We start from the raw sequence: 23,501 nt of genomic DNA, 5'->3' as shown, positions 1-23,501 counted from the left end.
GGTACTAGAGATGAAACCCAGACTTTGGATCCTTAACATTGAAATAAAACACTCTGTCAATGCTTCAGAGAAATTTGTTTTCATTATTTGCAAGCAAATGTGCCAGCAAAGGTGTGGTTCATGGCAGGCAGATCCTCATGGGTTCCCAAATTAACTTCAATCTCTTGGTTCTTTTCTTTCCAGAAATTCTTTCTTTGAATCATCCACATAGGCTAGCTTGCAAAAGCAGATGAACACATAGCACTGGGTGAATTCTGTAAGTGAAACCAGGAAATCAGACCGGCCACTTTTCTATACACTGTTAGAGAAAGCCCCAGTGTGGCCATTTCTACCTGGTTGCTTAACTATTGCTGTGAGGGACTGGAGCCTTGAGCTGAGTAAAGACTCAGCTCAGGTTGTGCTGGGCTCTCAGCAAGGTCATAGGTTAAAGGATCTTGGGCAAGCAAGCCTGAGTGGAGGTTCTCAGCAGCGTCTCCACAGCAAGGCAGACAGACAACAGACTGTCGCATGGGGATTGAAACAGACTCCTGTTCTTTCTGTTGTCCTTTATTTAGCTTGAACATCCCGCCAGACAGCCACCAACTTTCAGTAGGTAAAGTAATAGCAAAAGGTTTTCAGGATCCTGAAGTTAGCACACCTGGATCCTAAAGGAAAAGATGTGCACGTTTGCCTTCGTTCTCCTTTCTGTCCATAAACATGTCTCGGACTTTCAGAAAAGCCCCCCAATAGTGCTGATTTCTATTTTTAGATGAACATTATTATTAACATATGATTTCTATTTTTTAAGTGCTCAGCTTAGGGCTTTGAGAGGTTCATGTGCTTTATACACATGACTCACATATTTGGGGCTAGAGCATCCCTTAATCAGGAATGGACACTATTAGCTGAAGGTAGAGTAAGAGAATGTAGTATTGAGCGGGAATTAAATGACATCCTTCCACAGGAGAAAGTCACTTATGTCACCATGGGTGAATTAACTCTCTAATCTGCAGCATCACGTAACTGAAATAGAAAAGAAAGGTAGTTTAAATTACATGTTTTTTTTAAAGATTTATTTTTACTGTTTTAATTACATGTAGGAATGTGCACGTGAGTGCAGGTGCCCACAGAGGCCAGAGGAGTTGGATCTCCGGGAGTTAACTGATGTGGTTGCTGGGAATGGGACTTGGGTCCTCTGGAGGAGCGGTGCATGCTCTCAACCACTGAGCCCATTTCACTGGGATTTAGTTTTTGAGCTTAAGGCTCCTTCTTATCTGTCTGAAAGTATCGCTGAAGTCTTCTGCAGATGACTCCCGCAGTGGTACTGCTTCCATCTAGTGGACAACTAACGCGTCAATCAAAGCCTTGGGTCTTCAACAGGCTCTTTTTCCAAATTATTAGAACATTGTCACAGACATGTGAACTTCTTATTTTCAATGTAGAAAAATACTTCCCTTGACTATGTGTAATATAATATAAATTGATATTTCATTCTATGGTTTTAAATATGCCTTCATATTATAACCTAAATACGTAACATTTCATTTAAAACATGAACTTGGCATTATACTTTCCAATATTAGCAAATGTGTTATAATTCTGGGAAATAGCAATGTGTATTTGGTGTATCAGGCAGAGCATTATTTTCATGATTTTTGCCTCTTTCATTACCCAGCTGCTCCAGTCAAGGTTTCTTGTCTCCTTTTCTATCTGCTTTCCACTGCCTGGTGTTCAGAAAATCTTGGACCACATTTACAACTTAGAGTCTTCCATGCATGTGGATTTTTCTTAGAACAATGTGCTGAGTACTGTACATGGCTTCCAAGCTTTGCCTAATATGGTACCCATCACTGTCCCCAAGTTTAATAAACCTATTTTCCATCAGATTTCTAAGATCAACCCTCCTTGGCTTTGTTCTTACACCTTCTTACTAATACCAGGCCTGGAAGATATCTTTGTCGTCATTACCCATTGCCCAGGTTATAATATTTCATGAGAACCTTGTCCTCCATCAGAAACACTTGTGTTCATTTCTATAGCCTACCCCTCCTTTGCTCATGCACAATAACTAGTTACCAATTAACTGATTTGTTTAATATCTGTTTTAGCTAATGTCTTATATACCTAATGTGGTGATATTTTGTGTATGTTCTAACAAATAAAGCTTGCCTGAAGATCAGAGGGCAAAGCCAGCCACTAGAGGCCACACAGTGGTGGCACACGCCTTTAATCTCAGCCCTTGGGAGGCAGAGGCAAATGGATCTCTGTGAGTTCAAGGCCACCCTGGGCTACACAAGATTGATTCAGTCTAAAAGAGAAACAGAGCCAGGCAGTGGTGGCACACACCTTTGATCCCAGCCCTTGGGATCTCATGCCTTTAATCTTAGCACTAGGGAGGTGAAGAAAGGAGTGATATGGCTAGGTGGAGAGAGGACTATAAGGTGGGAGGAGACAAGAGCTCAGAGCTCTTTCAGGCTGAGGATTTCATAGCCTAAGAATTAGAGGCTGGCTGCTCTGCTTCTCTGATCTTTCAGCTTTCATCCTGATATCTGGCTCCAGGTTTTTATTAATAAGACCAACTAGAATTCATGCTACAACCTAATGAGGTCAGAAGTGTATCTATTCTTTCAATTGTTAAGTGTAAGGTTTATTTTTTTTTAGCATGTTGTAGACAGTTCATTACATAGCTTGAATGAGCAGAGATAAGACCTTAAACCAAGATGGAGTCTTTTCATTTACAATGTGTTGTTCAATCTTTCATTTTCCATTTTATTTTTCTTACTCATAAGCCTCCCATTATAACCAGTGCACTCTGCCAGTGTCCACCAATTCCCCAGGACTAGCTTCTCAATGGCTAAACACTTCATCACTTGCACGTGGCTTGCTTATTCATTTGTTCGTGATGCCCCTCCTCCCACAAAGCAGGCAATCTATCATCTTTTGCAGTTTTAATGACTTTCTTATGGTCAGTTTTTAAAGATCCAAGTAGTCTCATAGACCTAAAAGCTTAAAAGGAAGATCAAGGTCTGAAAAACTTCCAGTTTAACAAAATTAAAGATGCAGATGAGACAAGAAACAGTGAAATCAGGGTTCCAGCATTCTCTACATGCAGATGCTCCTGGATGTAGCTGGCAATGTACTTGACTGCGCATGTCATCAATTTAAGATTAAACAGATCTGGAATGCAGGAAGCATAAAGACATATTGGCCATTATACTGGAGTTCAAAGGTTAAGGAATATGACCTTCATAAATCCAGTCTTCAGAGCCCCAGAGGCAGGGTATGAAGTGAGCAAAAAGCAGTGGAGAAAACACCTTTAAAATTAAGAGAGAGGTTTTAAAAGTCATCGGCTTCCCTTTGTAATTATGCATGCTTTTTTTTCTGCAAAATATGTGGTTAAACTCACTTTCTAATCAACAGGAAAAGAAACAATTCTGGGCTATTTAAAAAATTGAGTCTAATTGAGTCTAATTTTACTTCTAGATCTAGCATGTGGGAATTATGTGCCTGCTACTTCAGAAAGTATGTTCTTATAACACAGACTTATAACAATGTGCTTATATGCTGTAGTGAGGTATATGCATGTAGCTTGTTCAAATAGTATCTAGAAGAAGTGTGTGTGTGTGTGTGTGTGTGTGTGTGTGTGTGTGTGTGTGTGTGTGTGTTCTCTAGGAAAGTAAAGAAAGCTGAGAAATAAGGGGACAGGACTCTATACCCTGCAGAATGGCATGATGCAACTGAGCAGCTTCAAGGCAGGGATGGGCTAAACCCCTCACCATGCTGGGGAATAACCCCAGTGCTTTATGCATGATAGGCAAGTGCTCTATCACTGAGCAACCCTGCCCACAGCTCCAGTCCTTGGGATTCCATTTTGTTAAAAAAACTAAAGTGTCTACACTAAGAAGTGGCATACATTAAGCATTCATTCAGTTGTGGGTTCATTCAATAACAGTTTGTTGTCACTAAATGTAGAACATGCATTATTCTTACATTGTTTCTCTCTTTATCTGGTTAATAGCTGAACAGTCCTCCTGAACAGAAGGCCACATGCTCTCTAGAGATTCCAGGACAAGGGAAGGAAGCTGTGGACCCCTACTCCGGATTTCAGTACAATAGGGGAAACACTCCCCTAACTTAACCTTTGATTAAGCATGCAAGAGGTTAACAGTACATGAGCAAGTGAGTTCTATCTATCCAGACCACAGCAATATTCCACATTCAGCTCAAAAAACACCTCAGGATTGGTGCCTTATCAAACTTGTTGGAGGTCCTCAGACCACAGGACTGAGTCTTTTATCTTGTGTATACTTTACTCCCTTAAGAATTTTATCAGGCAGAATCATTGGAAAACAGATAAATAAAAACTGAAAATGGATCTGTGGAACGTGCCTTTCAAGGAAACTCCAAACCCTGTAGCAGCCTTGGCTCTGGGGTCTAGCCTAGGCTAACTCTTGTCATATGTCTCTTCCACTTACGAATATGGAATGACCTGACATGTCCCCGTGCTCCTTGAGGTGGTTTGTTCCTCAAGAAGTCCTCAGACCTACATTCTGTTTTCCTGAATAACCGCCCCCCTCCCTCGCCCCCAGGCATCACTTTAGCTAATGACCCTTCAGCTAAACACTGACCACCACTTTGGATCCTAACTATGGCAGGGTGGTGATCTAGTATTGGTGCTGGGTTAGAGGTTTAACCATGTGCATGAGAATGCCATACTCCTTCCCCTAGTTACCCACAGTGCTTCTTTGGAGACTGTTAGGGTATCCCTCACCCGCTCCTTCTGTCAGGTTTTCCTCTTCTGCATGATTTCTTTTTCTCTTAGAACTTACTACAGGAACTGGCATGCAGTGGATGCTCAGTAGACACATACAGAAAGCAAATATTTCTGTGGTCGAAAAGAACATTTTTTTATTTTTAATAACAGACAAAGATAACATATTTTATAAAAATAAATCCTAGGTGCCAAAAGCCACATGCTTTTAAGCATTGATGAAAGAAAGGGGTGGGAACCTTGTGTTCGATTTTAGGCTTGTAGTTTCCTTGAATCATTCTTAAGCCAAGGTTCACAGGTTGTTAAAACAGGCCGTAAGTATACCTGTGCATAAGAACAGAGTCGACGTGGACAGTGAGGACAAAAATCAGCATATGGATGCTATGGGATGTTCTGTATGCTCTGAATGTATTGCTCTGATTGGTCAATAAATAAAATGCTGATTGGCCAGTAGCCAGGCAGGAAATATAGGCAGGACAAAGAGAGAGGAGAAGGCTGTAAGTGGGAGGCTGAGGGAGGAGACGCCAGCCTGCTGTCTAGGGAGCAACATGTAAAGGCAACAGGTAAAGCCACAGAACATGTGGAGATATATAGATTAACAGAAATGGCCTGAGTTTAATGTAAGAGCTAGTCAGTGGTAGGCCTGAGCTAATGGCCGAGTAGTTTAATTAATATAAACTTCTGAGTGATTATTATTATTATAAGTGGTTGTGGGATCCATGGGGCTGGGTAGGACTGGAGATAACTTCAGCTACATATGGAAAAAAACAGTTGGCAGAGAGAAAGTCCCAGGCCCCACCATTACCAGCATTACAGCTCTGAGCAAGCCCAGGCAACCTCTAACAGATAGACTGAGAGCCAAAAAAAGTGCATGCAAAATAAATGACTGACCAAGGCTCCTGTCTGTAGGACATGGGGACCATTGAACTTCTAACCTTTCCTCCTTGTTCACTGACGCTAGACAATCCCATCCCTGAGCTATGGATTTAGTCTCCAGGTAGCAAGCCATCCCCCTTAGTATGAGATCCCTCCCTCCACTTAGATTTTGAACCTGGATGGCAATAAGAAACAGAATTTAGAGCCGTTCCTGAAGTCAAGCCTCCCTTCTGAACCGAGAAGCTTGGGTCTCTTTAGAATGTCTTAGGAAAGGGGCCTTATGCCACTGAGTCAAAGAGGGGGTCTCAGAGATGTCTGCACTCTAGGAACTTCATGCTCTGGGGCCACGGTCTGGTCTGGGAGAACTGATCCAAGCCATTGCTTCAAAGCCCAGATAGAGGATTGGTTATCCTCCAACAGGCAGGGACTCACACCAGTGTTTGTAGCTCCCTGGTGGACTGCACTCAAGTTCTCCAGTGATGGCTGATGGCTGATGGGAACTGTCCAAGCTAAGGGCTCTCAGTGACTGAGAGGTGGGTCCTTCCCTACTCTACAGCCCCCCCCCCCCGCCCCATTTCCTGTTTGTTCCTCCCCTTAGGTAGTTCGGTTCCTTAAGCCTCCCAGTGGTGGTACACCCTGATTGGACTGGAGTCTGACAGTTTTGTTTGTTTTGTTTTAAAATTAAAGATTAATTTAGCTCTCTACCCACTCTGCAGTTGATCTGTTACGAAGGGAAAAGGTATCGCCTCAGACAGCACAGCAAGCTTCACTATTTGCCCTTAGCTCTCACCAGAGGGCCCTCAAATCTCAAACACACAGAGATGCAAACTTTCTCTTTTGTTTTACTAGGAATAAACTCCAGCATTCATGATGATTGTTTCCCTGTAATTATTCATGTGTCACTTTGTACCCAAAATAGCAAAGAACAAAACTCAGTCCATTCCTGGAATTCCCCAAAATAACCCTGCAACAAAATCTATGGCTACTTCTTATGCCCTAAAATTTCTACACTTGACATGCCTAGTATGAAATGTATATATGATGGGAGTGTTTGGGGATGAATTTGGGGGCTGCATTAATAGACAGGAGCTGTTGGGTCTGTACTGTTTTTCTTTGAAAAAGTAGTTATCTGAACTGTAGGAATTTAACAGTTAACTCTAAAATTTAACAGAAGAAAAACTAATTATATAGCAACATATCTCAGGTCTAATGGAAGTGTTTGCTTATGCAAAAACCCATTTTCAGTCCCCTCCTTGGTAGAATGATTTGGGTCCAATGTTTTCAAATGGTATTCTGGAAGCCAAGTTTGACTTAGAACAGTTAACAACAAAGATGTAAAATAAAAATATGATATTAATTTGTCTTATAGTTTAAATTTAATTATGTGTTCAAAGGCCTGATAAATCTACACTGCTTAGGTACCCTTAAACATCTTAAAGCCCACTAAAATGGTATTTGGGGGACCTACTAAGCATGTTTCATAACAAATTAAAATACACTGAATAATACACCATTAAGATATCTCAGCCGGGCGGTGGTGGCGCACGCCTTTAATCCCAGCACTTGGGAGGCAGAGGCAGGCGGATCTCTGTGAGTTCGAGGCCAGCCTGGGCTACCAAGTGAGTTCCAGGAAAGGCGCAAAGCTACACCGAGAAACCCTGTCTTGAAAAAAAAAAAAAAATCTCATCTATTGAATCAAGTGTTTTAAAAAGATAATAAACATCTAAAATAATACTTTAGTGAAAGTAAATTTTGTTTATTTAAAACATTTTCTGACTCATAAGAAAGAAGTTTTGTTAAACTATAAAATTTATATTAGCTATAAAGATTTTGATAAAAAATTTGCTCAGATTGTAGAAATTAAAACATTTTTTTTAAATACTCAAGACTAACAAAATATTAGGAGGACATAAAAACACTCTGTGTTAATTAAAACCTCTAAGTAATGTACATTAAAAAATAATTTTGTTAATTGGTATGGATTCATTCCAAGAATACTCTTAACATACAGAGGTTAATTGTGAGATTATGTGTATGCTCATCAGACATCTCTATGTTAATTTCCTCTTCATAATGGATATTACATAAGATGCAGTTCCAATAACTAATTACGCACACAGGCAGGCTGGCAAAAGTGAAGGCTACTCCTAAGGCACATGCCTGTGACTTCAGGACCGTATTTATACAAACCCCATGGAAAAGAGGCATTCTGCCAAAATTGTTAATTAACAGATTATGTCACCATTCACTTTGCACACTTCCTGGACATACAGTGTTGGCCATTTTGTGATGATTAATAACCCCTGAGTGTCCATGGTTAGCCATCTTGGACCATTCCAGTTATCCATATTAGGGCCATGCTGTCTAAACATAAACTGGACCATACAGGCTTCTGTTACCTGCAATAGTTTTGTCCTAAACGAAATAATTAGTCTAAAATCTAAGTTAACTTCCAATCTAACTTCTGTGGTTCTCCACAGTGGAGTTAAGTTAGAGACAGTCCAAACGGCTCACAGTGTAAAGAGAAAAGGACCAAGGGCAAAACACCCTGTCCCTACCTAGACCCAAGACCAGGGCCAAGGAATAGCATCCAGACCCTGACTTGACCCCAGGACCAGGGCTTGAAATCCCACCAGTTCCTCAGCTTGCCCCCAGAGTCAGGCTGCAGAATCCCACCAATCCCTGAGGTCCCTGAGCATGAAATCCCACCAATCCCTGAGGTCCCTGAGCATGAAATCCCACCAATCCCTGAGCTTGAAGTCCCAGAATCGGACCACCAAACCCAACCACCCTAGAACACCTCCGACACACACCAGAAACCCTATAAATAAGCTCTGTACCCTGTTCGGTTTGCGGCTGCTTCTCACTCTAGAGGCAGACACCTTCCTGGACTCTTTCTTCCCAATAAATCTCTTGAGTGAGGTTTGTTGCGCGGTGTGACATTTTCAACAGAGCCCAACTGTAACGATTTTAACTGGAGCAGAGCAGAGCTGTAACACTTTTCCCTGGGGGGAACTTTCCCCTAGTGGAGCAGAGTTGTTAAACTCCGGGGAAACCTGAGCAGAGTTTTAACACTTCTCTGGGGAAACTTTCCCTTAGGAGACCAGAGCTGTAACATTCGCCAAGCCGGAGCAGAGCTCTAACGCTTCTCCCAAACAGAGCTAAGCTATAACTAGTTGGCTGGGGAAACCCTCTCCTGCCTCAGCAGAGTTATTACACTTGCACTGGGGAAACCTTTTGCTGAAGCAGGGCTGTAAGCTACTAAGATTACAGTGACTTTGTGGTATTCCTTGGCTACAGACTGCCAGGACATCTTGCCATCCAAGCTGCAATGTTTACACACAGAAAATGATTACAGACGCTAGTAGATAGCTAATTGACAACCTTAGCCCTGAAACAACGTATTTCTAACAGATAATAACCTACTTTCTCAGAGAAACCCCAGCCAGGCGGAAGGTCGAATCCTAAATGGGCAATACTTACTGTAGCTATGGTAACCAGGGCACTGGAAATGAACAGCCTTCGGTGGGTGCCATGGCTGCTCGTCCTTGGTCAATGTGACTGGCTCTGCAGTCAGCTAAGAGGTAAGCTACTGGGCATGCCTGGGAGGGATTGCCTTGGTCATGTGACTTGAACTAAGCCGACCCACCCTGAATGTGGGCGGCACCTTCCCCCGCAGCGGGTCAAGTAAACAGAGGTCAATGGAAAAGCTTTGAGTTCTCTTCTTTCCTGTCTCACTGGTGAATTCATTGACCCTGCTGATGCTAATCAACTCCTGTGCTGCTAATCGGACCCAGCTTCTTCGGCTTTTTGTGATGACAGAAGACAAGTGACCTGTCATTGAATGTGTCTTTGCTCCTCTTCTGAGGCTCATTTCCTCACTGCATCTTTGTGTTGAAAACCAACTCCATTTTGATAGAAAGGATCATTGTGCAGTAGCTCTTACCTTCTCTCAAGCCCCGCCACTGTGTATTCTGATGTTGCTTCTGAACTACTCCCTGGCGCCCACACTCACTCTTCCTCTCCTCACCTCCTGTAAGCATTTCCTCACCTCCTTTGAGCACCTTTCTCCCATTTACCCTTTACGATTATGTGGAACACTTCTATTGTTCTCTCGGCTCTATTTAGTGCTATCTTCTTCCATATCCGCCCATCTTTAAGAACAATGGCCTCGCACCTGCTGGAGGATTCACGCTTCTGTCTGAGTTCTCTTTGAATCAGGATAGAGAAATAACATTAAGGAGGCAGCAGAAACAAAGGAACCCTTCCCAGTGGAATCTTTCTGGTCTCTCCTGCTGACAAAGTCGCAGTGCCAGGAAACTTCAAGCACTTATGATAAGGAAACTTGTCTACAAAAACTATGTGCATTTTGTTCCCACTTAGGCCCAGAATAAGCCAAAACTTCAGGTTTTGACTATCCCCAATCATGCATCAGACAACACTCTCAATTTTGATTATGCCAAAAAACTGACATTTAACCTTGTTGTGACTAGTCTTTGAGTAATGTTAAGGAATGTGGATGAGGGGAAAGGGGTGTGAATAGCACACTTTAGAGATACAATTTGAGAGCCAACAGAATCCTACACAGATTTATTGCCAACACACCTAAAGTCCCTCTTTGAGAATTCCAAACTCACACTTGGATCTGTCTTGTTCTTTCCTGAACACCTCTCTTTTTATTAACCCCTATGCTTAAGATCTATGCTTAAAATGATGACTTTTAATAAATCCCAACATTGATTCATAGTGGATTGCCCCAAAATTCTTTCCTGTGGGAAAAAGCCACTAATCTTGAAATTGCCTGAATAGAGATCCCGAAGGAGAAATGGAACACCTTAAGCTGCTGCTAGAGACAGCATGGAGCCAGGTTACTGTCCCTGATACCACTGACACTGTGATTCTGCACAGGAACCAGTTGTTTTGATGTCCGTTTTCTCATAAGGTGAGCTTCTGGAAGGAAGGGACTCTTCTTTATCGGTTTTATATTTTGAAATAAGGTCTTGCTTTGTAGTCTAGGCTGTCCTTGAACTCAGGGTTCCGCTTCAGCCTCCTGGGTGTTAGCATTACAAGTGTGAATCACCATAATTAGCTTAGCTGGTCATTTAATATCTTCAGATTGTTTAGTACTTATTGGTTGTAACTGAACCTTGTGCTGACATCTAGGCTTGTTAAATAAGGGCAAGATTTAGGTGGATACACAGAATGCCGAGCTTTATGAATAATGGGCTGTGTCCCTCCTGTGTAGATTGGGAATGATAGTGCCAATGCAGCCTTTTCATTTCATTAGAGTTGTTGGTTATCATTGACATAGATATTGGCATCTTCTGGGCACTTTGCTCAATCCCATTGCTTAAAATAGGAGATGTTTGTGGACTCTTTCTTTGAACTGCTCTATAGTCAAGAGATAGGAAGTCAAAACATAATCATTAACTATACACATTAAATTCCATCTATCTTAGTGAAAATCCCTGGAATCAGCATGTGTCTTTTATTTGGAAGAATTCAAATAATTTCACAAATGTTACTCATTAATCTTCCTCACATTATCTCTGAAGGAAATTCTTCCAAATTGTTTCATTTCATTACCACAAGCTGTTTTAGCAGAATGGAATGCCAGTGGGCATCACACCTACTGGGAATGTTCTAACTCAACTAGATGATGGGCCCTTGCCAGGAACCATAGACAGAAAGGTGAGTCTCTCATTTGCTCGGCTATGTCTCTGGAAAAGGGGACCAAGATAAGCAATGATGTAGCAGAAAACATGGTCTACTCAGTGAAACTCTAGTTAAGGACATTTTTTTCAGAACCTTCTACTCAAGGAAGAAGTCTCACGTTCTTGTGCAACGGGTTCAAAATAATAACTAACATTTCCATAAAACAGCTGCAAAGTGCCCTTGTAAAAGCTGTTTTATTGGTGCTTTGTAGATAAGACAGTTGACCAACATGGCTCCATAAGAGGCTTACATCAGCTAGAATCTTCTTCCTTTATATCCTGTGTTCTGTTTTACTTCTCATGGCACCTGAAAATGTCAAAAGAAGCCTTGCTGGAGCCTTTTCCAGCTGTGAAGAACAGAAGGGAGAAAAATGTAAATCAGCTTAGATGAAACTTTACTTTTAGTCAAGGCCAAACATGGCCAGCCTTTATTAATCCTTAGATATGAATTTCCTACCAGAGCTTATACATATTCCTATCTCTCACATTTCCTCTAAGGAAGATCTAGGCTTTGATCATAAAGCAAAAGACAAGAGAGAGAGTCTAAAATGTCATATTTAACTCAAACTCAAGAGACAGGATGGAATAGTGCCATGTTCCCTGTGCTCTGGGCTCTAGTGGCCCCATGAGAAAAGACAGGATGGAACAGTGCCCTGTTCCCTGTGCTCTGGACTCCAGCGGCCCCATGATGAGTTAGAGGAAAGGTTTTCTCCACTGACCTTCAATCCCAGGTAGTATATGCTGAAGCCTCTACTAGTTAAAGTGCAGATCATGTGCACTGCCATGAAGCAGGCGTATCATCGTATGCTACCTGGGAATGAATGCCATTGGAGACAGGGCACATGATCTGCGTTTTATCTTTCCACACAATATCAGGACAAGGGGCAGCCATTCCTGTCTTCTAGAGGTTTGCTATTACAGTGTAGGAAACATCCCCACCAATGATGAAGCATGAAACAATTTGGAGAAATTTCCTTCAGAACTTATAACTTGAAGTCCAAGTTCAGTCCCACTTGTGTGTGAACAGATGACAATGGGAGTTATTTTTCTTCCTTCTGTCCTGAATAATGTATCACCTACCCCAGGGGACCAATGAGGAACTCAATATTTATATTTTTGGTGGTAAAAGCAAAGCATTATGTAAGCATTGAGATTTAAATAAGCCTTTGAGACTTGGGGGTGGGGGCAGGATTGTTTCTGAGAAGGAAGAAGCCCTGGAAAGGAAGTGGGGAGGGGATCAAGGAAACACGGGTTAGGAGGCCTGTGTCTGCTACTTCCCAGAGTGCCTGTGTCAGTGTGGGAATGCTTTCATTGATATGTACCAAATTTTTCCTTTGATTAATCTACATAAAATTCTCCAGCTTTCTAAAATGCAAAGGGAATGCGAACTGTGAGTCATCTGAATTCCTGACAGAGAATTTTGCTTGGTTTTGGTGGAAGAGATATTTCTCCTGAATAAATTTTAAAGATAAACACTGTGGAGATGGCAGTCCTTGGCAGCTAAGATCTGTAGAACATCTGCACTATTTGTAAAGAGGGCATAAAGTCTGACGCCCAGGAGCCTTTGGCCCTGCATGTGATCTTTCTTTGGAGTTTTTCAGCCTCAGCTCTCCTGACATCTTGGTTATATTATCTTGTTGTATGTTACAGGCTGTCCTGTATGTTGTAGTATGCCCAACAGAAATGTCTCTCAAAAGGTTGTCCAACTTCTGCTGGAGGTGGGAATAGGGAATGAAATTAATTGAGAGTGAAATAAGATCTATGGCACATTATGGTAAATGAGAGTTTGTCTTAGGAGAAAAATGTAAAGGGACACACGAGGCTTAATGGGTGTTCTTCTGCTGATGTCTAGAGGTGTTTCCTCATATGTTAGGTCACTTTTAGAGTGGGATTGTAACATTTAGCATAAAATACAGAACACTCAGGAATGCTTAAATTTCAGGTAAATTGTGAACATGGCTTCAGATGTCTGTCAAAATATTTGAGATAATGTGCTGTGGAATATTTTAAGATGTGTTACATTCATTTATGCTGTGGAACATTTGTTTAATGATGCAAAGATGTGCTGCATTCTTTTATGTTGTATTTGTCTAACTCTGTGAAGCTGTGTTACTTTGCCTGTCTAAAATACCTGATTAGTCTAATAAAGAGCTGAACAGCCAAATGGTAGGCATGAGAAAGGATAGGTGGGGCTGGCAGGCAGAGAGAATAAATAGGAGGAGAAATTGAGGAGCAAGAGAACAAGAAGAGAAGGATGCCAGGGGCCAGCCACTCAGCCACACAGCCAGCCACAGAGTAAGAATGAAAGTAAGAAATACAGAAATAGAGAAAGGTAAAATCCCAGAGGCAAAAGACAGATGAGATAATTTAAGTTAAGAAAAGCTGGCAAGAAATAAGCCAAGCTATGGCTGAGTATTCATAAGTAAGAATAAGACTCCATATGTGATTTATTTGGGAGCTGGGTGGTGCCCCGCCCCCCAAAGAGAAAAGAACAAAGAGTAAAAGAGTAAAGAGTAAAAACAACAACAACAACAACTACTACTACAATAATGTCACAGTAAAAATTATCTGTTGCTTTTCTGAAATCTGAGCTAAACTGAAAAGTCTGTGTTAGACTTGGCCACATCACTGGCTCCAGGGTTCTCTGTGACACTGAATTCATTCTGACATTCACCCTACAAGCTGGCCACTTTATCAGTTAACCTCACCTCCCTTTTTCACTACCAGAAGCATGCTGAATGGGCTGACCTCTTTCTATTCCCCTCTTCATCTCCATTTTACAGCCTTCATGTCACTGGCTTTTTTCTCTTCTTCACATACTTGGTGTGGTGGTTTAAATGAAGATGGGCCCCATAGGCTCATAGGGAGTGGCACAATTAGGAGGTGTGGCCTTGTTGGAGTGGGTGTGGCCTTGTTGGAGGAAGTGTGTCCTTGTGGGGGTGGGCCTTGAGATTTCAAAGGCTCAACCCAGGCCCAGTGTCTCTCTCTTCCTACTGCTTGCTGATTCAGATGTAGAAATCTGGGCTACTTTTCCAGCACGATGTCTGCCTGCACATCACCATGTTTCCTACCATGATGGTAATGGACTAAACCTCTGAACCTGTAAGCCAGCCCCAGTGAAATGCCATTTTTCATAAGAGTTGCTGTGGTCATGGTGTCTATTCATAGCTATAGAACATTGATAAAGACACTTGGTTTCTTCCTCTATTATTGGGATCTTGCCCTTCCTTACTTCTGAACTCCTCCCTCTCATCCTCGTGGAGCAGTCTCATCACACAATTTCCTTCTCTTACAACTGGATGAGATTAAACTCCCCCCCCCCCACATTATATATTTTTCTTACTTGGTTTCCAGTCCCTGAATTTTACCATTTCAACGAGACTCTAAGTTCTCAATGGCAGGAGACATAGCTTAAGAACTCTTAGTAGAGGCTCGGTGAAATTTCTGCCAAGCCACGTTCTCACAAAACTTAGTGGTGAACTCGATTTCTCCTGCTCTCGGCATCCCTGAGTTGTCTATAGGGCTGAGGCCTCCTGGTCTTTCCCTCATCCACATTAGCCGGTCTACTGCTATTGTCCGTGTTCAGCTCCTGTGTAGACAGCCATGTTGGCGAGATTTTCACGGGTGTAACTGCTGACATTATTAGGAGACACAGTCTCACAGCAAACTCCTTGAAACTCTGGCTCTTACAGTCTTTCTGCCCCTTCTGCAATGATCCTTGAGCCTTAGACGTGGGAGTTGTAGTGTAGATGTATCTACTTTACTGGGCTCCACAACTCTGCATTTTGCTTGGTTGCATTTTTCTGCGATGGTTTCCATCTGTTGCAAAGAGAAGTTTCTTTGATGGGGGTGATTTTTTTCTTCTTCTAATAAGGTAAAGTTTAAATAAACAGACCACATGCCCTAGCCCCCTCTCCTCTGGTGGCCTGAGACACAGGACGGAAATCAGAGCTGACCTCATTGGCCTCTTAGGCAGTAAAAGTATGTGCTCCCAGTGGGAACATGTACAGGCAAAACACAGACCAAGTGACTTAAATGATATTTTCTTTTTTGGATATAAATATGGAAAATTAAAAAAATATCAAGTATTCAGCCAACAATTAGCTATGAGTTTTCTAGGAGACTGGGTTGGTTTTCTGTTTTGTTTTTTTCTCATGAAATATTTACAGTATTACATATTTTATTTGGCCTCTAATAGACTGAACCTAGAAGTGTAAAACTAGGGTTTACAATTTTCAAAGTGAACATGTTCTCAAGTTTATTCATTTAATAAGCCAAAATTCTACGTCATTGTATAAGAGTAATATAGAGTTAGATACAGATATGGATAGATATAGAAGTGTGTGTGTGTGTGTGTGTGTGTGTGTGTGTGTGTGTGTGTGTGTAAGAGAGAGAGAGGGAATATAAAATGTTTTAGATCTGCTTGCTTTTTTGGATCATTGGTCTCAACTTCTGGCAACAAGTTGCTTCATAAATTAAAACAATATTGCTCAAAGGATTCAAATATGCTTTTAAAACTGTTTATGCAGTGATATATCTGTCTCTGTGTGATATTTATTAGTGTGAATTATTGTACAACTCATAATAGTTAACATTCATGTGAGTGTTATCTCCATTGTTCAACAATACTGCTGGTTTTTGGAGCTAAGAGTCCTTAATTTTTTTTTGGGCATTGTTCCCTACATCTAGAATGATTCATATCAATTGAGCATGAAATGATTTATTCTTATGTTTCATCTGATTAAAAAGTGAAATAAGTAATTTTAGGATTATATTGATAAACCTGGTAACTATCAAGGGTGGCAACTTCTGTATGACACTATGCAGTGTCCTGTGTTAAATCCAGCTCAAAACAGCTTGAGAAAACTGTCTCCCACAAACATTGTGTATGCAGTCAAAGAGCTTTGTTGGTCATCCCAAACATTCCTGAAATAATCCTCTGAGCCATGCTGTGAGGAAGCCATAGATAATGGAACTGCTCTCATTGCAAAGATTAACAAACAACCTGCGTGTATGGGAGACTTTGCCTTCTTTAAAACACCATTTATTTTAACCAAATTATTGAGCCAATTCAAGCCCCCTCCAAATCTGTATTTTTTTATACTTCTACTACCAAAATCAAAGAAGGAAGGGAACTTTCAGAAATTGCTTATAGGTACCTTTTCCAGTATTTAAGTAAAACAAATTCAATAGTGACACATTTTACTTCTTGTCAGGTCTTCTTACTGGCTCCTCATTGTTCTGAGGCAGGAAGGACAGAGCACCATCTGGGAGAATTGGTGGATTTTCAGACATGCTGGAGGAGAGGTAATGGCAGATGAGGTCAGCCAGGGCCTTGGTCTCTTATTCATACTCTGTAGCAGGGGCTTCAAAAAGCTTGGATTTCTGAGAAAATGCATGATGTTATTAATTACTAGTGATATGACCTACTAACATTCTCATAGGGGGTGTTTTGAAATTTCATACTTTCAAATTGTTTTCTTAGAGGTTCTTGCAATAATTTCCATCACTTCTTAATGACTTACACATGTAAGTCCCATGATTAGGATGTTCTCAAGCTGACATGAATCCACCAGAGTCACCTTGTATAGTATTACACAATGAGAACCAGATAGTATAAGAAAAGTAGTAAGTGTGGTGGTATTGCGTTCCCCAAAATATTGTGCATGCTAATAAACTTATCTGGGGTCAGAGAAGAGAACAGCCACAATATTAAACATAGAGGATAGGCTGTGGTAGCACATACCTTTAATCCTAGCATTCCAGAGGCAGAAATCCCTCTGGATCTCTGTAAGTTCAAGGCCACATTGGAAACAGCCGGGCATGGTGACTCACGCCTTTAATCCCAAGAAGTGATGGCACAAAGCAGAAATGTATATAAGGCGTGAGGACGAGGAACTAGAGCCTAGTTAAGCTTTTAGGCTTTTGAGCAGCAGCTCAGCTAAGATTCATTCTGGATGAGGACTGAGAGGCTTCCAGTCTGAGGAAACAGGATCAGCTGAGGAACTGGCAAGGTGAGGTGGCTGTGGCTTGTTCTGCTTCTCTGATCTTCCAGTGTTGACCCCAATAACTGGCCTCAGGTTTGATTTTATTAATAAGAACTTTTAAGATTCCTTCTATAAGTAAGTGCTGTGGGATATCTTTCTGTACGCTATGAATATGTGTTGCTCTGATTGGTTGATAAATAAAGCTGTGTTGGCCTAAGGCAGGGTAGGATGGAAAATCCAAGAGAGATAACTGAAGGAGAAAGGAGAGTAAGGGGAGAGTAAGCCAAACTGCCATCCAAGGAGCAATACGTAATGGGACACAGGTAAAGCCATGGAACACGTGGTGATACATAGATTAATAGTTATGGGTTGAGTTGTTATAAGAGCTAGCTAGTAAGAAGCCCGAGCTCTCGGCCATACAGTTGGTAATTAATATAAGCCTCTGAGTGCTTATTTTCCAACTACAAGTAAGCTGCATGCTAATATCCATGAAAAATTTTATGTTATTATGCTCATCCTAATTGCATGATGAATTTAGTGAAGTAATTGTTAGTTAATGGCTATGTCTAAATATTCATAAGATTAAACTCTCTAACCACACATCCTGAAAGTAATAGAGTAGTAGATGCTTCTAGCCACTTGTTAGAACATAACAGCATGCTCAGTACATTTTATCAAATGAATTTATAAACTGTCTAGGGTCTATGCTTTCAGACAGTTCAAACTCTAAGATGCAAAACTCTACAGTTTCTTATGTTTTAGATACTGTCCTGTTTTCTTGTTATTTTCCCTCTTCAATTTTTTTTTAAATTTAATTATGAGTGCAAAATGGTCCACCAGACATATATTTACTACACCAAATTTTCTCTTGTTACTAGCGCAGTAAGTGCTACTGTGAGTAGAGTGGGTCTGTCTCCATCTTCAGTCCTGAAAATGGATTACATATTTAGGAGTAGAATCACAGAAAGTAGGTGGTTTGAATTCCATCAGTACTGATCCTTATACCTAGATAGAGGTATAGATGCAGCCACCAATGTTATACACAGGCAGGACATAAAAGCCTAATTTGCTGAAAAACTGTGAGCTGGATATCCTAACCATAGGTAGAAACCAAATGTGAATGAAAAAGCAGAATTTCATAGAACAATGGAATCATGATGCTTCTGAAATGTATATACCCTGTTACATGTTTACTCTGGTAACCAAATCCTTTATTGAGGACACCATGCCCATATAATAATTTCTCTGACTCACAGGTCCTCTCTCCTATGTTAGATTTAAATTCAGCCTGCTGCTCTGCTTGCTTGAATGAACCAGAGCAAATTAATACAGAAATGGTTCTCACAAAAAAAAATCAGGTTGTATTATAATATTCTCATATTTTTCAATCATTTCCATGTAAATTTTTTGACTTATACAAGGGAGTTTTCATGCACTTTTCACCCAGTTTTCCATAATGCTGCCATTTGGTGTAACATGCTATATTTGTCAAAGTGAAGAACTTATCATAAAACATGAACTTTATAGAATAAACATCAGTGTATATTCAGCTTCCTTGGAACATGGATGTCCTTCCAGGTCCTACATCAGCTTTCTTTATTATGTCTCCTTCTCTTTTGATCCATGACAAGTCTTCAGTCTGCTCTCATATTATATGACTGGGATATTGCTGAAGAGCATTAACCTGGTCATTTTGCAGAATGTCCTTCAGTTTGGGTGTGTCTGATTTTTAAAATTATTGTTATTATACAATTATAAAGAAGTTAGACATTTCGAAGAATACCTCTCCCTTCATAATTTATGGATTTTAGGGGCAAGATACTATGTGATTTTGCCAGTATCTTGTTTCTCATCAAACTTTCACCTAGTAATTTTCACACCCCTCAGTGCACTTGTCTGAAATTATTACTACCTTGGGATTCTATGGGTTATGAGATATAAACTCCTGTGCTTGCTTACTGGGCCAAGGTCACCTGATATGGCCTCAAGGAATTAAATCATGCTGGTTGGTGGAGCCATAGCATAACTGAGGCTGATAGAGTTCTATTGAGAGCAATCAGACTTTTTATACCTTTATCAGAAACAGAATATAATGGCAATTGCCAGGATCAATACAGTTCTAGATGCCAGGATATAATAACATTCACAAGCTATACAGGGTACACAAGATTAATGTCTAAGACCAATTGTCCTGTCAAGTTTCTATGTTTCCATGACTTCTAAGGGAACATACAGAGAACAAAATGGCCTGAATGCTTCATTACCTGAGAGAATGCATCAGTCTCTCAGGAACTGGAAGGCACACTGTGTCCCAGAAGCCATGGACTCTAACCTGCAAAACCTATGATGCATGCTTCTCAAGGTAGCTAGGCAAGCCAACGCCATGGTTTCCTACGAGATATTGTATTCATCAGTTGTACACATGCTGGTTGTGATTCTGCAAGACACAGTTCTTTTTTTTTCTTTTAATTTACTGTAAAATCATCTATTTTATGTCAGTATAGATGCATGCAGTTTTTAATATTTTATTTTTTATTTATTTTTTTCTTTTTTTCTTTTTGTAGACTTTTTTCCTTTTATTTTATTTTACAATACCATTCAATTCTACATATCAACCATGTTCTCCCCCCTCCTGCCCCCTTCCCCTTCCCCCCAGGCCACTCCCCATTCCCACCTCCTCCACACCAAAGCCTCCCCGGAGGACTGCAATCAACCTGGTAGACTCAGTCCAGGTAGGTCCAGTCCCCTCCTCCCAGACTGAGCCAAGTGTCCCTGCATAAGCCCAGGTTTCAAACAGCCAACTCATGCAATGAGCACAGGACCCAGTACCACTGCCTGGATGCCTCCCAAACAGATCAGGCCAATCAACTGTCTCACCTATTCAGAGGGCCTGATCCAGTTGGGGGCCCCTCAGCCTTTGGTTCATAGTTCATGTGTTTCCATTCGTTTGGCTATTTGTCCCTGTGCTTTATCCAACCTTGGTTTTAACAATTCTTGCTCATATAAACCCTCCTTTTTCTTGCTAATTAGACTCCCAGAGCTCCACCTATGGCCTAGCTGTGGATCTCTGCATCCAGATCCCTCAGTCCTTGGATGGGGTTTCTGGCACAACTATTAGGGTGTTTGGCCATCCCATCACCAGAGTAGGTCAGTCCCGGCTGTCTCTTGGCCATTGCCAGTAGTCTATTGTGGGGGTATCTTTGTGGATTTCTGTGGGCCTCTCTAACATTTTGTTTCTTCCTTTTCTCATGTGGTCTTCATTTACCATGGTCTCCTATTCCTTGTTCTTCCTCTCTGTTCTTGATCCAGCTGGGATCTCCCGCTCCCAAAGGCTCTCTTCCCTTGACCCTCGCCCTTCATTACTCCCACTCATGTCCAGGTTGTTCATGTAGATCTCAGCCATTTCTCTGTCATTGGGCGGTCCCTGTGTCTTTCTTGGGGTCCTATTTTCCAGGTAGCCTCCCTGGTGATGTGAGTAGCAGCCCAGTCATCTTTGTTCCACATCTAGTATCCTCCTATGAGTGAGTATATTTGTCTTTCTGAGTCTGGGTTACCTCACTCAGGATGATTTTTTTCTAGATCCATCCATTTGTCTGCAAACCTCATGAGGACTGATATCCAGAATATATAAGGAACTCAAGAAATTAGACATCAAAATGACCAACAGTCCAATTAAGAAACAGGCTATAAAACTAAACAGAGAATTCTCAACAGAGGAAATTCAAATGGCTGAAAGACATTTAAGGAATTGCTCAACATCCCTAATCATCAGAGAAATGCAAATCAAAACAACTCTGAGATACCACCTTATGCCTGTCAGAATGGCTAAGATCAAAAACACTGAAGATACCTTATGCTGGAGAGGATGTAGAGCTAGGGGAACTCTCCTCCACTGCTGGTGGGAATGCAAGCTTGTACAACCACTTTGGAAATCAATATGGTGCTTTCTTAGAAAATTGGGAATCAATCTCCCCCAAGATCCAGCTATACCACTCTTGGGCATATACCCAAGAAATGCTCAATCATATCACAAGAGCACTTGCTCAGTTATGTTCATATCAGCATTGTTTGTAATAGCCAAAACCTGGAAACAACCTAGATGCCCTTCAACTGAAGAATGGATAAATGAATTGTGGCACATATACACAATGGAATACTACTCAGCAGATTAACATTTTATTTTTATAGTTCATCAAGAGATAGCAATCAAGTTGGTGATCTATCCACAGACATTAACTTTTTAATGACCAATTCACTATACTAGCTGTCAGCCTGTCCATCAAACTTGATGAGCAATTCAAACAGATATAATTTACTAACTTTTAAAAATCTTCTCTGTTGGCAAAAGTCGAAACTAATTTCAAAAACTTCAAAGTTTGAATTGTAGTTTTTCTGTGCCATTTTCTTGGTATAGCTAGGATATGAGGAATTAACAGGAATGTAAATATTTTGCACTTTCCTCTGTAAAATCTTGCATGTTTGACCTCTCTCACAAGCCATTGGCAGAATGCAGCAGAAACCTACTATCTCCAATGGAAACCGCAGTCCACAAAGATGGCTGGCTTCTCTAGTTTAGCTGTGCCAATAGTTGTGACCAGAAGGAGAAAGGAAAGCGTGATTCATCACAGCACTCAGGCTTAAAATATTCGTGGCCTGTCTGTGTTTTGGACTCAACAGGTGAAAACTGACAGAGCAAGTGATATATGCTACAATTAAATTAAAGCATAATACCAGCATGCTTTGTTCTTGCCTCTAGACACAGTGTTTGGCTGGAAGCTTGCATGGCTGTTTCTTATTTTTATTAGGCTTGACATGCCCACATTTTCCAAAGATGCCTGATGATCCAGCTTAATTATGCTCATGTGGGGGTTGGTTGTCAGTTGTGGTTATTGGGTTGTGGACAAGGCTACAAGGACTGGATGAGTAATTCTGAGAGATTATGATGGTTGTTGATCTAGTGAGTGTTTTTCCTTCTCTCCAGTTATTGTTTGTGTTTTAATTTCCTTCATTAGAATTAGATGGAAAAAAATTGGCATTAGAAGATAACAGAAACAAGTAGTTCATAATAGTCTCTCAATGTTTGATGGCCATATTGTCAGCAAATGTGCTTGCAAGAATTTCATCAAGTAGGTAATATTTACATTGCTTACAGGAATGTGGATAGATTTATCATAGCTCTTAGTTTGTTGCATTTTCCTTTTGCATAAATCAAAGCAATGATATAAAGATCACATGATAAGAGAAGCTGGGGACTCTATTTCCCTGAGGGAAACAGTCAGGAAGAGTCAACAATGTTTGTGAAACAGATGTTAATGCATTAGAATTCATTGACAGAAATCACTCAGACATAGCAAGACCGTGATCAAAATTAATTACTTGGAGGAGTTACATTGTGCATTCTTCAAATGTGCCTGCAACAAGAAATGAAACCTAGAGTCTCAGCCATAGTTTGTTGATTCAAGCCTCTCTCTACCAAAAGAAATCATTTTAGGATTAAATGACATTGTGACTCCATTCCCAAAGACATGTCTGTCTAATTCAGGAGCAAATCATACTGTTTCAAAGTTGTACTTTGTATAGGTCTGTCTGCTTACACGAGCGCTGTTATTAAACTGAGCTTCTAGCACATTCTCATACTGTTTAACAATACCCAGTATGAGCAAGGTGAGCATTTGTAAGAATGTGAGCCTTGTCTCCTGCACTGAGCATGTATGAAGTCCTGCTGCCCTGGTTGGTGGTCTAGTGCATTCTCCACGGAATCACATGTGGCCTTCTGATTGTTCCTAAGGCCCTTTGAGATCAACTGTTTAGGGGAGATTTTGTTATGGATCATAAGGAATGAGCAAGGAGGGAATCCCATGTGGCCCAAACTTTGCACATCTGGGTATCTTTAGACCCTAAATTCAGAAATGCTTTCCTCTGATACCTAGACATTTTGTATCAGAACTTTGGCTGTCGTTGTTTCTTCTCTCTCAGGGATGTCCTCATTTTCATGCAAACAAACAATAAACAAAATGACTGCATGTCCCAGAAACTTACTCATTCCCACCCAGGAAAATTGTGACAGTCATACAGAGTCAACTGCCAAGTTTTAAGAAAAATGACTTACTGGCTGAAAATTTAGAATCTTAACAAAGTCAAGATTTATTGGGTAAATAAAATACTAGATTTAAA

General features: G+C 40.9%; 1 long non-coding RNA gene across 2 annotated transcripts in view; it reads left to right on the top strand.

Moving 5' to 3' along the window:
* Positions 1 to 9,126: 9,126 nt before the first annotated feature.
* The window catches only part of LOC143273448 (uncharacterized), a 136,792-nt gene continuing 122,417 nt past the window's right edge, over positions 9,127 to 23,501 (top strand). For both annotated transcript variants that reach the window (XR_013051538.1, XR_013051539.1), the window contains exons 1-2: positions 9,127 to 9,210; positions 16,557 to 16,647. This is a non-coding gene — a long non-coding RNA (uncharacterized LOC143273448). The remainder of the gene's footprint in view (positions 9,211 to 16,556; positions 16,648 to 23,501) is intronic.

The sequence above is a fragment of the Peromyscus maniculatus genome, chromosome 5 (assembly GCF_049852395.1).
Source record: "Peromyscus maniculatus bairdii isolate BWxNUB_F1_BW_parent chromosome 5, HU_Pman_BW_mat_3.1, whole genome shotgun sequence".
In the NCBI taxonomy this organism is placed as follows: domain Eukaryota; kingdom Metazoa; phylum Chordata; class Mammalia; order Rodentia; family Cricetidae; genus Peromyscus; species Peromyscus maniculatus.
Note: the sequence above shows the minus strand (reverse complement) of the source record. Positions and strands in the feature narration are given on the sequence as shown.